Raw genomic sequence first — 18,133 nt, 5'->3', positions numbered from 1 at the left:
AAAAAGTTACAGGGAAATTAAATATTGTTGCAGCATATGTATTAGTCCTTTACCCCACCTAGTAAATTTTGTGTTAATGATAATAATTAAATAAAAAGCAGGTGGATAAATATTAGGTCTATGGTAAGAGTTGCCTTGACGGCGGCCATGTTCAGATCCGCCATTTTGAATCACACAAAAGTTTTTACCAAAACGCATAACAGTGACACCTTATTAATAGCAAATTTTACCATAAATCCTACGGTATAACCATTTTTGCCTTATCATTAACCAGAACAAAATTAAATGGGAATAGAGTAATACAATAGATGACTTCGGGCTAGAATTTAATCAGAAACACAATGGTGGCGTTACAATGTTAGTTGTTTGATGAGCAAAAATAGTTATACCGTTGGATTTATGGTAAAATTTGCTATGAATAAGGTGACAATATTATGCGTTTTGTTTAAAACTTTTGTCTGATTCAAAATGGCGGATTTGAACATGGCCGCCGTCAAGGCAACTCTTACCATAGACCTAATATTTATCCACCTGCTTTTTATTTAATTATTATCATTAACACAAAATTTACTAGGTGGGGTAAAGAACTAATACATATGCTGCAACAATATTTAATTTCCCTGTAACTTTTTACCAATTGCGTGTAAATCAAAATTAACGTCACCATTGTTCTTCTGATTAAATTTGCGTCTTAAATCATGTATCACATGACCCTATTCCTATTTTAAAAACTTAACCTTAATTCAAAATGGCGGATTTCAAGATGGCCGCCGTCAGGTATACCCTTACTATATGACTTCCCCCTAGTCCTAGTATGTACCCATATATTTGTTATTCGCCTTTTGTCGTTACAAGAGGTCTTACAGGGCTTTTACCTCCAACTGTATGAAGACTATTCTGTACTTCCATGTGATGTTCTGGTAGCTGTATCTCCTAAACCCCTGGAGCTTCGCACCTATAACTTCACTGAAATACTGACCACATTTAGTACTACTTTCTCATATGTGTCTCACTCAGCAACTCGATTCACCCAAACGTAAGGTTTACTTGTCAGAACTATTTCCTTTTTTGCCTGTCCCGGCCATTTGGTACGAGATACTTTATAAAACATGTTAGTTTGTTTTGCAAAACTTCTTTACCTGCTCATATATTATGTACAGGGTGGCACAAAAGTAGGTATACACCCCTGCATTGATCAAGTATAACACTCTAGTTTATGGATTTATTTGCTTCAACTGCTCCGGGCTTAAGTTATAAGTAAAAAGACGTTAAGAACAAATAATAAACAAACTAGGTCTACCTGTTTGATAACAATAAGAAATTATATAAAATACGGGACGGGACTGTAACGCACTTTTGGGCCACCCTGCACATTAGGGCGGAGCGATCTTCAAGAAATGTAAACAGAAGCTTTTGTCTCTATTTCTAAAAGTTGATACAGGTAAAGATAATTTCGTATGTAAAATTTCAGATTTTTATCTTTTGATTTAAGGGTCCCAACTTTGAGTTAACAATGAAGCTATTATTGGCATATGATAAAAAGTAGTTTTTTTTTTCTGTTCAGTAGGTTTATTGTTCTAAAACATGCATTAATTTTTAAAAAGAAGTATTACTTAATTATCTGCTTTCAGAAACGCATGCTTAGTATCCAAATTTCCTTCTTGATTCCTCGGATGAAGCAATCATTCCATGTCTGGCTTTATGACCAAAAACTTTTGTGGAAACCCTGGAAACTTCTTTTACGACTCGTTCAACTACTTGTGAATGACATTGAATTCCTGTAAATTCTAGTGGTCCTATTTCAATCTTTGCCAGCAGTTCTTCATCTAACATTGAGTTTAAAAGGTTAGGTGGCGTTGTGACGGAAGCATCCCAATCAATCATCTTGTAGTAGTTTTCTGCTTCGAGATGAATCATAATATTTGATTTACAAAATTTTCTCACTCCAGCTTGATTGGTTGTTCTTACAACAATCTTGTTTACTGCATCTTTTCTTACTTCAATGTCTGGATCTTCAAGAGCTGCAAGAAGAATATTTTCACTGTGGGCAAAATAACAATTTAACTTTAGAGATCTTATTGCAGCTTCCTTCATCTCACTATCGGGTAAATTTCTAACTTTCTCCAAAATAAAATAGAAGTTACGTGATCCATCAGTGCAGTTGGAATGGGTTTTTATCTCGAACCAACTTGGAACATACACTCTAACGATGTAGGTTACAAGCTGCAATAGGTTTTTGGATGGATTTCTTGTGCTCATGAAACGAAGGGTTCGATTGGCAAGCGTCAACCACCTGGCGTGATTAAGGGCACCTGGAGAAGCAGTTTGTAAAAATTTTATAACAGCAGCATCAGCGTTGTCCTTTCCCTTTTGTACTGCGATGCAAGCCTTCAGCAAATACTTTTGATCAGAGCTAAAATCTTTTGTGATATTCACACAAAATTCCTTGACATTTCCAGTGACGGGCTGGAAATCAACTATTGGAACATCCCGTGGATCAAAAACTTAGCATCTTTCCGATATGCCCCGAAAATCCCTTTGGATCAGTTGTTTTGCCATCAATATTTTTAAAAATTTCTCTTAGTGGAAGCTCATTCAGATGCAATACACAAATGAGCCACTATAAAGGTCGATTTAAAGCTGTTTCCAGTCGACGTATAATTCCAGAATGTTCGCCGGTGTTTGTACTTGTTCCATCACATACCACAGCACGCAAAATAGCTGTCGAATCCGTGTCACGTATAACAGAGAGTATTTCATATGAAATATCTTCTGCTTTGCCACTTTGTGGAGCAATATGATCCACGTATTGCCCACTAGGATATGCAATAATAACGTAGTGATCCTCCTCCTTTGTTAGTTGTCCTCCATCTGGTCCAAATAGTCTGGTTTCATTTATGCGCCCATCAAAACCAACACAAATTAGCCTGCACAAGTCAAACGAACGAGATTCTGCTCCCTTGTCTCTCCAATAAATTCGCTGTCTCCGCAACTTTGTTGGTTCTAGTATGTTTTCCGGTTTATCCAGTTTCAGGTCTTTCAGGCATGCATTAATTAATTTGCAAGCATCTCGGTTACTAACGCCAGTTGTTTCCATCATTTGGCTTAAGTTTGGGTACTGATGCCTATTTTGTGCTGGCCGTTTTTCGGAATCTGTGTCTTCAGAGTCGGATGTGTTTGCTTCATAAGGTGATTCATCTTCCAAGGCCACACCACTTGCTTCATTTTCTTCCATAAAGATCAACTGACAGGCAGTAGTTTTAGTCGTAGTTAGGCTTTGCAAATGCTTTTTCCTAAACCGCTCTTCCTGGTCATTCCTCTCTGCTTTTTTCTGAAGTGAACTCGAAACAATCTTGTCAATCGAACCGATTACCATTTTCCGACCCGAAGTCTGATCTACCCAGAAATTCCACTCAATTTGTGATACTTTTATGGCGCATTTACACAACTGTCTGTCCATTATTTTGTTTCTAACACACTTGCAAGTACAGATATCAAATACTTGTTTGAAATTACTGAAGTCCGCTTTGAATGTAAGTGATGTGTGCTTTGCTGGTGGATATTTTTGGAGCTGTTGGGCAAGTCGTATGAGCTTTGAAAGTTTGCCCAAAACGCTGGAATATCCAATGACTGGAATGCTAGCTTTGTTCCAGATACTGACAAGATTATTCGCCACATATTTTAAAATATTTCTCGTAGAAGGTGTTTCTTTCCCCTCCTCAGGTAGCATTTAACTACTTCCTTTGTCGGGAGTTGTCTTCCAGAAAATACTTCAGGCTGACCAAATAAAGAATGGTGAGACTCTGATCGAGTCAGTGGTCCTCTTGAAGATGAAGCCATACTCACTGTTAGCTTGCTATACTGAAATACATACAATTTCACAAAATCGATGTACTCGGTATGGAAAATTTAAAACTAAATATAAATGTAATAGATTAAGAAATATACTTCACACCCACTAGGGGTGGGAAGTCCGCTCTTATTCTGAGGTGGTTCACCCCCTTAGATATTTGATGATAGCGTGCTGTATTCCCACTCACAGTGAGAACCCATCTTTTAATGAGTCGGGTGTCCTCAAATCGAAAGTATAGATGATTATTAAATTGTTCTGCTCCCACTAAAAGTGAGAACCCGTTTAATAATGAGGCGGGTGTCCTCAAATCGAAACTGTAGATGATTATTAAATTGTTCTGCTCCCACTAAAAGTGAGAACCCGTTTATTAATGAGGTGGGTGTCCTCAAATCGAAAGTATAGATGATTATTAAATTGTTCTGCTCCCACTAAAAGTGAAAACCCGTTTATTAATGAGGCGGGTGTCCTCAAGTCGAATGTATAAAGCTAGCTGTGACTCCCCTGTGCTCTCAATACGAGAAAAGCACGGTGATGTCGATCTTACGATCAGGGGCGGACTGGCAACCATAGGGCCCACCCTGCTAAACTGAAATAAAGGCCCACTGTATAAAAATGAAAAAATGTACTGGGCATTCTTCATATGTATTACATATAAAAGTCTATCTTCGAACCCATAAATAGTATCCCATATATTCATACAAAAACAAAACATTAATTACAAAAAATCTGAAGTAGGAACATTTTAATAGTAACTCATACAGTGTGTAATTGGCATTAACATTTTTTATTGTAAACACACACAATACCGGAATTGATGCTTTCAGTTATTTATATAGCGCTATTGTTTTTTATGTAATGAATTTAAACCATTTATTTAAACAAATGAGTGTCATGTTTTAGAAAACCCAAAATATATACATGTGCAATAAGTAAAAACTAATCTCAAGTCAACTTTGAAACACTAAATAATTAAAGCACTGACAGAAATAATGTAAGTTTCTTTCCTCATAAATCAGTTCTAATATCAAATTGGTTGAAATTTTCTACTGAATTGCATACTGTAACCTAATATAATATAATATTAATATGAATGCCAGAAATGTATCCTAATATTAATATCTTCATTATGCCCCAGTTACACTCACAATTTCAAATATCTACTTAATTCTTTGGAGCTAGCTACAAGATCGTCAATCACTTTGTCGTAATCAAACGTATATGGTCTTTCTATGTATAAAAGAATAAAGTCTTCCAACAAATCTTGTCCAAGCGATGAACGCAACCGATTTTTGATCACTTTCATAATCGAGAAAATTCTTTCACATGATACTTGGGTACACGATAGAGTTAGAACATACTTATACGCTTTATACAACGGTGGATATAATGGACCATAAAGATTTAATTCGTGAAGCAGGTGCAGTGCACAAACTAGACACACTTTACACTGTCTTGCAGGTTTGCATTTCCATTTATCTTCCTCCTCACTCTCAGTTTCATTATCTTCCTCTTCTTCATTTTTCTCTTTTTCACTACTATGAGCATATTGCTCGCTGCCATGCTCATTTCTTAAAATATCCTGCTTTTTACATATTGGTGGATTATAGTCCCTATAATGACGAGCAAATTGGAGCAGTTCCTCTTGAATTTGTTCTCTTTCCACTTTGCAATAATGTGGTAGAGTATTGAGAGCTGAATCTGGTAGTTCTTCTAAAGTACTTATCTCATGGAAACGGGTAGGATCCAGCCATGCAATGTCCTTCATGAGACTGTCATTGCAGATAAACCGAGAATGTAATTGCTCAATTGCAATATCGAAAATAACATTGAAAACGTTTATCTGAAACACTTTTGATGGAGAATCTAAAATTCTTGCCTCATCATGGGAAAGCTCGTCTGCTTGAAGAGTTGCTACTGGTATTCTCTTTGCAAGGAGAGAAGTTTCAACTGCAACATCGTATCCTGCATCCTTCAATTGTCTTTTCAAGTCCTTTGCAAACTCCATAGCTTTAGTTTCAATAGAACAAAACACGTTTCGTTTTCTGCTTTAAGTCTGATTGTAACGTCTAAATCATTTTTGTAGCCGTTAGATAATCCAAACCAGATTTTTGCAAATATTGCGAAGTAGGTGTACATAGGTGAAAAAGTTGGCTGAAAACAAAAGCCACAAGAATGTTTTCAAATTTACACCAGTTCTGAACCAAACACTTGGCTTTAAATGTGACTTCTGCTTGAAAATCACTCATACTTGCAATAGTGAGTAGACATTGAAGCAGCGTCATGAACCTCTTCCGATCTTGCAAAGGTGTCGAAAAATCATCATAGATACTCTTTAGAGCTCGATCTTTACTCCACCACCTTGTCAGATTTATTTTTTGTAATCGGCGAAGTAGCTGTCTACCACTTGAGTTTTCTTCATTGTACTTAATCCACACTTGCATTCTTTTATATGAATCGCAGATGAAAGTAACTGTCTACTGTGTTTCTTATATTTAAAGAAGTAGTAGTTAACGTGCTCGTTTTTAACAGCTATATCCTGACCAGGATAGCAGTGCGGTTTTGAGAGGATGGCGCTGCTGTTGTGTTTACATCAGTTTCTTGGCAAGCGCGGTGAGACAGGGGAGCGGAGAGTTTCACTCTGCAGTGTATCTAACGGTTTTTAAAAGTTGCAGTTTAGATATTATACATAGCCTAATCTCTTTCCGCTTAATAAAGAACGCCGTAAGTTATGTGAGTGTAGTGAACCATTCCTGCAATAATACAGATGTATTGTAAATAGTGATATATGAATGGAAATTACCAATTTAAGAACAACATAGAACAATTGACAATTCAGAGAACTTCTACCGTGTATTAAGCAGATTGTATAAATATGGATTACGTTTTATTCGATGTCATTATAAAGCAGGAGCAACCTATAAAACGCTGCTCTCGTCAGTTTGTTCGCAAGTTAATATGGAGTTATATTTTTTGTTGATGATGTTTTTTCCTTGTTACTTAAGATGTTTTGCAAATAACCAATAACTTTTGAAACTATTTAACTTGAGCCAAGGGCGGATCCAGGCTGAATGTTTGGGGGGTGGTCGTTCGAAGTCAAATCAAGGTAAGAGTGTATTGCAAAAAAAAAAAAAAGTAATAAATAAATAAATAAAACAAATTTAGAAAAGGAGAAGTAGCTATTGTCTGCAATTTCTAGAACAGAAATGGCCACCTGCGATTTCGAAGGTAGACATTTTTTTTGAGCAAGAACGCCAATGTAAGTAATTTCTTGCAATTTATTATTTGACTTCTGCAACGTAAAACAAAAAAAGTAAGGCCTACCTATTTTAGGTTTTATTTTACATTTATAATACAAAGGTGAAAATTCTTAGGTATTATTTTTAAAATAAAAAAATATCCTATTCTGGGGAGGCAATCGCCCCGATCGCCCCCCTGGATTTTCCCCTGACTTGAGCATATGTGTGAAGTGGTTTATTACAAACAAGACAAAAAGAACTGTGATAGATTGATTACTAGTAATCCGGTTAGAAACACTGCTGCTTGCATTTTAGTTCCAAAACCGGCCGCCCGCACTCGTTCGCTGGTCACGTAATACTGTATCACAACCCCCGCAATGTTTTAGGGCCTGATTGTCTCATAGACGGAACCTTTTCAAGTCGATAAACGTGAAGAATAAGGTCTGTTCATGAAAGTTTAACTTTACGTCTTTTTTATGCAAAACACAAGTTTGCGGGAGTTATCCTGCCATATTTTTGATAATGGTAGGTTTAATTGAGCACATCTTTTTAAAATTGGTGGAGGGGGCCCATCTGTTTGGGGGCCCACCCTGCATTTGCAGGGCAGCAGGATGGGCCAGTCCGCCCCTGCTTACGATCCTTCACAGTGTAAGCTCCTTCAAAAATATAGATTTTCTTGTGGCTCCCCTGTGGTCTCAGACAAGACACACGGTGATGTCGACCAGAGACTGATCCTCCACAAAGTGAAATTTTAATCTCATAAAAATATATATATTTTTTTTGTCCGTCATCCCGGTTAAAGGGTTGTGCCCTTTCTTCGGGTAAGTGCATTAATTTGACTGATTGAATTGAAGGAAATGTAGGTGGTCTAAGAGGTTTCTTATATATCATTTATTTATTCATCATATTAATATAATCATAGACATGCATGCATATAAAAGGAAACACATACATGAATGATAATATTTTAGGTGCTATAAGTGAATATGTTAAAATTGCCAGATATTACATGAACACAAAGCATGGAGGTTTCTGAGGACTCAAAAATAAAGGTGCAAATGTAATTAATGGAATGGATGAAATGAAGTGCTATGGACGTCACATCACTGGGTTATGTTAGTTCAGACGAATGAAGTTATCTTCTGTTCCTGGGGCGATTCAGGAACTGATGAGGACGAAGGAGGCCCTTGTTAATAGGTACTTACTGTGCGTATGATGGATAGATATAAGATGAAAGTTCATGCGGGCGATAAACTGCAAAGATTTCGGGGTCCAGCATATCGTTATCTAATTGTAAATGATAGAGTGTCATGAAGTGCTGAAGGGGAGTGTCAACGTAATGAGGCGGTGCATCATTATCACGGTCGTAGCGGAGAATTTCAAGCATCAGGGGATGGTGCTGAGCAATCCGTTTGCAGATATAACGTATACGAAGTTGTTCAAGATGATTTAGTAATGGCGGAAAGTCGATCATCTCATAAAGTAATCTCGTTGGATGCGGCAGACTTATACGATATGCTAGGCGTAGAGCATGGCGCTCGAGAATAGCAAGTTTTTGGTAGAATTTTAACGGTGCAGATGTATTCAGGGTGCCGTACGTTAACGTACTCCGCATGAATGTTTTATATGTATTGATTACGGTACGTGCTCGTAGTCCTCAAGTTGTGCCAACTAGCCGTTTCAGAAGATTAAGTCGGTTTTGTGCTTGTCTTATGAGTTTGGTAAGATGTGGAGTCCAGGTAAGATGAGTATCAAAAATGACACCGAGACACGTAATAGTAGTTGACACGGGAACTGGCGTAAGATCAACCTGAAGGCGAAGTAGATTCGGATTTCGATGGACTCGAGAGCGGCGTCTACGTGGCAAGAAAACTATGGCTTGTGTTTTGGAAGAGTTAATGTTCAACCTCCATATATGACACCAACGCACGAATGCATCAATAGCTGTTTGCATGGTTTTATTAAGAGATCGTACTGTACCTATGAAATTTACCACAAATATACATTTCCCGATTATACACATAGCATCAGTATTAAAAGTACCCTGAAAAATCTTTATCAAATTATATTCTTACAAGAAGACAGTTATAGATATGCGACAATCATTTTGGACATGAGTGTACGTACATAGTAGATGAGAAATATCCTGGTCGAGAAAAATGTAATTGGTTTTCATATTGTATAGAAATATGTGGATCGTGACCTGGCAAAGTCAGAAAGTTCGTGCTCTCCAAATAAATGGGAACCCTGTACTTTGATGTGGAATCTAACAGTTTTTTTTAACAGTGAATCAAACTTATGTCTTACGAGGTAAGGCGTTGAAACTATTGCATTGTCGAAAAAGTATGTAAATGATAGAACAAAATAAAATCGACTTTGTTAGAGAGAGTTCGAAAATGGTAAAAACTTCATTTTCGAAAGATGTTAATACGTCAGTTTAATCCCTATACATATGCAATGTATTCCAACAGTTTCGTCCAGTGTTATTATTTCAAACAATGTTCATTCTTTATATCTGTTCAAGAAAGTGCAATTACAAGTTTCCATGGAATAAACCATATCCTCTGTTTTAATATTGATGTCTTTCTAGCGGCATCTTTAGGAGATTTTAGTGGTAAATGGAGTTAAACGGCATATCGTCGGGAACAACTTGAATAGTAATACAACATTAGAAAAAAAGAGAAAGGAAACTGAGTCATTGGTAAAATAGTATGCGACTTTGTATTTTATTATTATTATTACTAGCTGAACCTGCGCTCTCTACACAGCGCATCATTCGCATATGAGCATGAATCTCCTTGCCATTCTTCACAACGTCTGTACATGTCCCTTTACAGACAAAAGTTAAAGACGACGTGATAAAAATCGGCAAAGGATACTATAAAAGTGATTTTTTTTTTCGATTATTTTTTCAATATCTCGGACCGTTTGCAAGATTTGAGCCTACTTCCGGTTGAAGTTTCTAATTCATGTATGATAAGTGTATTCTTTCTTTCCGTATGTAGTATGTAATAAGGAACATATAATGAACATATGATACATTACATACACAATTAATTATAATGTTAGTTATATATGTTGTTTATTGGACTAAACACTCGAAAAATAAATTATTGTCTTACAACTGGAGAAATGGTTATCCTTCCTTTTTCATTATTATCTGGCCATGAAACAAACACCTGACACATATACAATTCCAATATACAACTATGTGGTGTTGGAATGTATAATGCATAGGATATGATGCTTTAGTTTTTTTTAAATTTCAACACTTCCAGTGTACCCGTAAAAATGTAATAAAGAAATAATGGCGATGCTTTTTAAATATTCAATTAGAACTGGCCAATCTACGCAAAATCTGCAATCGATCAGTAAAAACGTCATCTTTCTAGAGCCTGTAGTTTCCGAGATTTCATTGTCGAAAGGATTGGCCACAAACATATAAACGTCCACAAACATATAGTCTAAAAGAACTCCAAAGATGGCAGCAAGTTCATTTGCATTGATTTTGGAGAAGGCTTATTAAAATACAAAGGCTTTGAACAATAATTTTAAAACAAACTTTATGAAAAAGATGTATTTAAGTAACTTATTTAAAGTACACACATTTAAAAGTGAATCATAAATAACCGTAAATGAAAGATTTGGAAACCAAAGTTATAGGTTGAAGCTGAGGCGCTTTTATTGCGATTGTAGCATTTTAATAGATCGACTAGCTGAACCTGCGTTCTCTACACAGCTCATCATTCACATATGAGCATGAATCTCCTTGTTATTCGTCACATCTGTACATGTTCCTTTACAGACACAAGTGAAAGACGTCTTGATAAAAATCGGCAAGAGATACCGTAAAGGGGAGATTTTTTTTTTCGATTATTTTTTCAATATCTCGCACCGTTTGCAAGATTTGAGCCTACTTCCGGTTGGAGTTTTTAATTCATGTATGATCAGGTTTTCTTCTTGCATGCAATATGTAATAAGCAAATACATTACACACACAATTAGTTATAATGTCAGTGATATATGGTGTTCATTGGGCAAAATGCTGCAAACAATAAAGATTTAACTTACAAGGGAAGAGAGGGAGATTATATATTGAAATAGAAGATGGTTTATACACCAATCGAAAGCACTAATGACTCCTATTACGAAACTGTAATAAAAGTTTTCCAAATGCATATACTGTGCGAGTTATAAGAATATACAGGGTGTTCAGAAAATCCGTTGTTACTTCAAGAGATCGGAAACGGTGAGACAGATGCTAAAACAGAAAAACACGTGTTTTTGATCATTTTAAAATTACAACGTATCAAAGCAAAAAATGTCCCAGGGCCACTTGTAGGGTCCCAGGTGGGGTCCGACTCAAAAATTGCAAATGGTAAGGGGGTCAAGTAGCATATCGTTGGAAAGCTGTTGGGAAAAGAAAGAAGACGGAACATTTGTTACCAAGGCATGCTTTGAAGATCAAGAATGGCTGTAGAATGAAGCCAAACAATGGTCAATGAAAATTCGTGATCTGATCAATAGCAGACAGATTTCTCCAGCATTTGTATTCAATGCTGATCAGTGTGGATTCAACTACGAGATTACAAGGACAAGATCGCTTGCTTACCGTTTGTGAAGATTAAGTTGAAAAATTAGTTCAGTCCAAAAGCGCAGCGACTCGTTCATTTACCATCCTGCTAATTATTGCAATGAATGGAACAGCGTATGAAAAAAAAAAAAAAATATGGTCTCCTTGAAGGAACCTAGTGGAACTTTTGGAGTACTCGTCTGGTCATCAATGACTAAACCAGAAAATCTAGTCTTTGACACTTCACGTAGTGGTATCATGACACAATCTGGTTGTGACAAATTTGTCACAGATCTACTTGCGATAGCCGCTTCACCGACAGAAGGTAATCTTGTTTTGCTCGACCATTCATTAATCTTGTAAGAATTCCAGACAACCTACTTGAAGATATTTCACAGCTTGCAGAGAACATTCCGAAGAAGTGCACAAGGTTTTGTCAACCACTTGATGTCTACTGCTTCGGGACTTGGTAAAACTACCTAAAAATGCTAGAATACTTTGTGAAACTCGAGCGTGGTGATTACAAACTTTTCAAAGAGATCACCATCTAGTGCACATGTCCATTTTGCATAATAAAATGAACTCAAAATACATTGGCATGTACCAATAGGCTAATAAAAGCTGCATTGGAAATTGGTGTACATCCTCATTTCGATTCTCCGAGCGCATTTGCTTTCCATTGTGCAATCGGCACTTGTCGTTGTGAGACACTTTCACGTATTCGCTTTTCGAGGTGCAAGAAAATTTTGTCTTTGAATCATTTTACTCTTGATAATACAGACAACGAGCGCAAGTACCACTATTGTATACATTACATGTTAACTAGTCAGTTCTATACTCAAATATGTATGTTATTTTTCTTAAGTTTTTTTTCTTAATTGGCCTTTATTTTATTATGTTTATTTATTGAATTTAATTACTCGTTACTGATCTCAAAGAGCATGATCTCGTAGAGCGTCCAGACTTGTTCCATCTACTTTTATTTAACAACAACGTTCACACGATATGCTACTTGAGCCCCCTTGCCATTTGAAAATTTTGAGTGAGACACCGTCTGGGACCATGCGGAGGACCCTGGGACAAATATTTTTACTTTCAATCATTGTACTTTCGAAATGATGATACAATGTGTTTTTCTGTTTTGACATCTGTCGCACCGTTTCAGATTTATTTTGGTGGCCATAGGCTTTACAATGACGTTTTTGATGACATTTTGACCGGCTTCCATTTTGCATAGGGTAATTTTAGAGAGTCGAGACTGGTTCCCTCTTCTTTCATTTCTCAACAGCTTTCCAACGATATGCTACTTGATCCCCTTACCATTTGCAATTTTTGAATTGGACGCCGCCTGGGACCCTGCGAGTGGCCCTGGGACCACATTTTTTTGCTTTGATACGTTGTATTTTTAAAATGATCAAACACGTGTTTTTTCTGTTTTGGCATCTGTCTCACCGTTTGCGATTTCTTGGAGTGGCAACGGACTTTCTGAACACCCTATATATTCATATCTCTCACAGTATATGCATTCGAAAAAAAAAACTACAGTTTCGTAATAGGCGTCATTAGTGCTTTCAATTGGTATACAAACCATCTTCCACTTCGATATAGGGCCTACAATCTCCCTCTCTTCCCTTGTTAGACTGGGGAAATGGTTATCCTTTGTTTTTCATTCTAATTTGGCCATGAAACAAACGCCTGAGGGATATGCAACCCCTATATACAATTACGTGGTGTTGGAATGTACAATGCGTGGATATAATGCTTTACCTTTTTATTTATTTATTTTTTTAAATTTCAACACTTGGAGTGTACCCGTAGAAATGTAATAAACCATGTTTTTTTTTTTTTTTTTATCAATTAGAACTGGACAATCTAAGCAAAATTTGCAATCGATCAGTGAAAACGCGATCTTTCTAGAGCCTGTAGTTTCCGAGATCTCATTGTCGAAAGGACTGGCCACAAACATAAACGCTTACAAACTATCGTTTAAAAGAACTCCAAAGATGGCAGCACAAATCAATTGCATTGAATTTGGAGAAGGCTTATTGAAATACAAAGGCTTTGAACAATATTTTTAAAACATAAACTTTATATATAAAAAAGGTGTATTTAAGTAATTTATTTAAAGTACACACACTTTAAAATATTGTCTGTATTAAACGTAAAACCCAGTAATAACCGTAAATGAAAGATTTGAAATCCAAAGTTAGAGGTTGGAGTTCAGGCGTTTTTATAGCTTTCGTAGCATTTTAATAGATAGATAATTTATATACATAGAATATTTATATACTTAAAATTGGTCTCTTCGGAAGTTTGCGAGATATTTATACTGGACAAAGTACGTAAGACAAGTCGGAACTATCCTAATTGTGAACTATTTAATCCGTTCTCCGTGTCAGATTAAATATTAAAGAGAGATTATCTTTGCGAAATGTAATATAATTTGCTAGAGCCTTTCTTACGATATGTAATTTTTGTGTGAAATTGATTTAAGGAGTCTTCAAAATACAAACGCTGGACGAAATTATTCGGATACCCTGTACATAAGGAGAGGAAAATAATATGCAGAAATCTGCATCTCTGTAGTTATTTGTTAATCTTGATGACAGCTCGTAATTCTGACAATTCGTTGTATTTGATTTGTGTGTGTCTGCTGCAGCTATGACTCAACAGATACTAAAATATTTGCAATTGTGCAGCAGAAGTAGCTATAATGAAACAGATGCGTGATTAATATGGATGCAATTAAGCTTTTAATTGGGAATTGGCGTGATATATTAATGTGTGTGGGTTTTGAAGTTTAACAATGGTGTCATGCATGGTGGGAGGTACTGCAATTTCAGTGACTAGACGCCACTTATTAGTCAATTAGACACAGTGTCCTTGCTTTTGATATCATACTTCCGTGCATATTGTTTCAGCGAAGAGAAAAGAGTGAAAAAGTTATATAACTCCAGAAAACAATGTTCGTCTTCAGCTGCCACTTGATTTAAAACTTCTGTGCTAGAAGATAATAATCACAGTTATATGGAGATAAGAATGTGTATTCTTATTTTAAAGAAGCTGTTTGTCGATAGCAGGACTGAAATATTAAGTTTTGATAACCTCTATATGTAAAAGAAGCCCTGTGTGAGTGAGTGACTGATCAACGCCCAGATCACTTGAAATTGTGACGTAAGGAAGGATTTTCAGAAATTCGGTGGATAAGGGAGGGATGGCAATTATTATCTTAAAATTAAAATGGCCATATCTCGAAATCTCTGAAAGTTAGAAGTATGAAATTTGGCACATGGAATTCTCAATTAACATAATTAGACACATATTTCAGCGTTTTTTTTAAATAGGTATATTTGACCTAGAAGGGAAGAATAGGGGTGAGAAGAAAAAAGGGGTGAGGATTACAATTAAGATGCCCATATATCGAAATCTCTTGAGGTTAGAGACATAAAATTTGGTACCGTAAGACAGGGTTACTTTGCACCAGATTTAAGGAATTTTAAAGAAAATCGCACGTAACTTACAAACGTAACATTTTCGCAAAGAATCATGCCATAAACGTATTGTTGCCGTGCGAAGAACGGAAACAAAGGCTGAAATATGCGAGGCCGCAAGGCGAGCAAACGCTGGCGTCTGAAGCGAAGTACCCCAAGTAGCCAAAGGCTAGTTAATATAGAGCAGAGCATAAGGATAACACATGTAGCGGAGGGCAAGGGCGTAGCTGCTCCCTGGATTTACGAAGGTGTTCAGTTCTTGGAAATGCATGTCAAAATTTACTAATTTGCTTTTACGTACTATCATACTTAATGTATTTATATTAAATACTATAGTACTATTCTAGGCCCTATTTACTTTAGTTAATAAGGATATGTGCTTTAATAATTGTTGTTTTAAATGATGTATTATTGGCACGCGTGCATCAAAGTGTGTGTGTGTATTCGCAACTCTGTTTTGTTTCAGTTTTTCCGCCGCTTTGAAATCGGTTTTTTCCCCCCGTTCCCGGAAATATCTTGCGTGCGTCCTCTGGAGCAGAGCTTACTTAAGCTAGACCAGGGTTTATCCAGCAGTGGAAAAACAAAAATAAGAATACCAAAAGAAACCTTTAGAAAGCAGAAAATTCTATTTCCTGAGCTGTTAAATAAGCAGTTACCAAAAAGACTCATCAAATGTGTCTTATGGAGTAGAAATATTGTACTGTATTGAGCAGAAATGTAGAGTAACGAAATAACTATGGGAAACTACTCGAGACGTTTGGAATGTGGTTGTGGATAAGAATGGATAGACTTAGTTGATTACAACGAATATTCAATAACAAAGTGTAGCGAAAATTGGAGAAAAGAGATCGATATTGAAATTATTTTTAAAAGAAGAAGAAAAATAGTATGGAAAGTGGTTAGGACATTATTTAGGAAGAAATTGTTTTATTATGAATATGATAAAAAGAATGGAAGGAAGTAGGAGAGATAAGAAGACTAAAGTTGATGAATGTTATTAAAGAGAGCAGTAATTCTTATATCAAAGCTGAGAGATTAGCGGAACGGAACACTCATTATGATCATGATGTGTAATAGTTCACGAACGCTTATTTCAGCCATGAAAGGAACTAAGGTAGCAAACTAGAACTACAAACAATTGTATATAGAGCTGAATGGCTATTATACGTTTATTCCTTTCGTTAATTGAATTGGGGTTTAGCTTCTCTTTCAGCTCTGAGCCTATGGGTTTAAAGTGGAATCCGAAACATCGTAATGCATTCAAATTTTAGGGTTCTACCAGGAATCCAACCCAGGACACCATGCATCAGAGAAGCTTGCGCTGCCTACTAGACCAACTGGAAGGTACCCCATCATTATGGATTTGATTTCCGAAGTGATGTATGGATTTCAGATCCCAGGTAAAGTTGTAGTCTCCTTTCATATAGCCACAGGGCTCAAAATATTAAATTGGTTGGTTGGAGTTCAGCGTCCGTTTTCAGCACCGAAGCTATAAAAAACGCGGGTCTATAGTTTAAGGTGGAAACCGAACCACCGTAATACGTTCAAATTTCAAACCTCTCCCAGAACTCCGTCACTCACGCTATTAGATCAGCAGGGAGGGCAAGTAGGTATTAAGTTCCAAATGGTTGAGAACATTATATATGTGAATCAAGTATTATCTTGATTTAAAATATCGGTTAAAGTGAAAATGTGTAGTTGATGAACGTTGAGATCAAAACGAAATCAATTTAACATCCACTGTTTTGCTCTTAGTCTGAAGAAGACAGGTGATAGTTGCAAATGGACATTATTGTGCGAGAACTTATGAAATGAAAATATGAGAAAGATCTGGGGAACCCTGAAAATACGGATACAAATATGCCCACCAGAAACATATGCTCGGGATCGCTCCAGAAGTGAATTTCTATCGCTGAGCCACAATTTCCTTATTCAGATCAAGTCACTATACTTGTGCATATAAACCTCGAGTTTACAAGAAGTTTTTAAGAAACTTTCGATAAAACAATCGTAATAAATATGAGTGAAGAGATGAAGAAGACTTGACTGCTGTAAAAGTGAACATCTTAAGTACGTGGAACCAATAGTGGACGGAACAGATATGAGCATTTGACTACTGAAATTTGACTGGGCCCAAATTTAAAAATAGAGTGATGTGCATTCGAATGTTGTAGATAAAAAATTATAATACGTTAGGCCAGCGTTTCCCAACCTTTTTCAACTTGCGGCACACTACGGGTGTAACTTGGATTCTCGCGGCACACTTATAGATGTTATTATTTGTAAATATAAAAAAATAGTGGTATTTTTTTTCTCTGATTACTGATCTCCTTCGCAGAGAAGAAAGCTTGATCATTGGGTTTTTCCCGTGGTAAATCACTATGCTTATTTTTCATTCTAATTTAAAAACGGAAAACAATTGCAATGAAATATTGGATTCAGGTTTCGATAACTGTATCCAACCTTTTACTAAGAAGAAAGATCACTAAATAACGAACGAACAAATCTCTTTTACTTTTAAAACACAAATGTAGGTAATTTGTCGAAAGGATTGAATGATATTTTAAATTTTCAAGTTACGAAATAGTCGGCAACAATAAAGAAGCAATAATGGTCATAACAATAACAAATACTTTTTTCAGCATTAGAAATATACAGAATAGTAACACGGTATGAAACTTAAAATTGTAGATTCATAGTAGAGGTTCATAGTAATGTGCAATACAAATATACATTTCCCCCTACGTTTTGCAATTTGATGCTATAGAATTAATAATTTTGTTTCGATTTCCTCGCGGCACACCAGCGGCCAATTCACGGCACACTGGTTGGGAAATGCTGCGTTAGGCCTACCCTGCAGCCGGCATTTTTGAAAACCTCAGTTCCATGACCAGTAGGCGAATCGCTTCGAGGACTAATCACATAATAGTGTACCACTATTCGTATATTCATGGTATTACATTCGCTGGTGAGAATATGC

The 18,133-nt window shown here is 36.3% G+C and overlaps 1 protein-coding gene across 2 annotated transcripts in view; it reads left to right on the top strand.

Moving 5' to 3' along the window:
• Positions 1–18,133, top strand: part of FucT6 (alpha-(1,6)-fucosyltransferase 8) — a 236,754-nt gene that overhangs the window by 32,645 nt on the left and 185,976 nt on the right. The gene's annotated exons all lie outside the window — the stretch shown is intronic.

This window comes from Thermobia domestica, chromosome 9 (genome assembly GCF_964235325.1).
Source record: "Thermobia domestica chromosome 9, izTheDome1.hap1.1, whole genome shotgun sequence".
NCBI classification, from domain to species: Eukaryota; Metazoa; Arthropoda; class Insecta; order Zygentoma; family Lepismatidae; genus Thermobia; species Thermobia domestica.
Note: the sequence above shows the minus strand (reverse complement) of the source record. Positions and strands in the feature narration are given on the sequence as shown.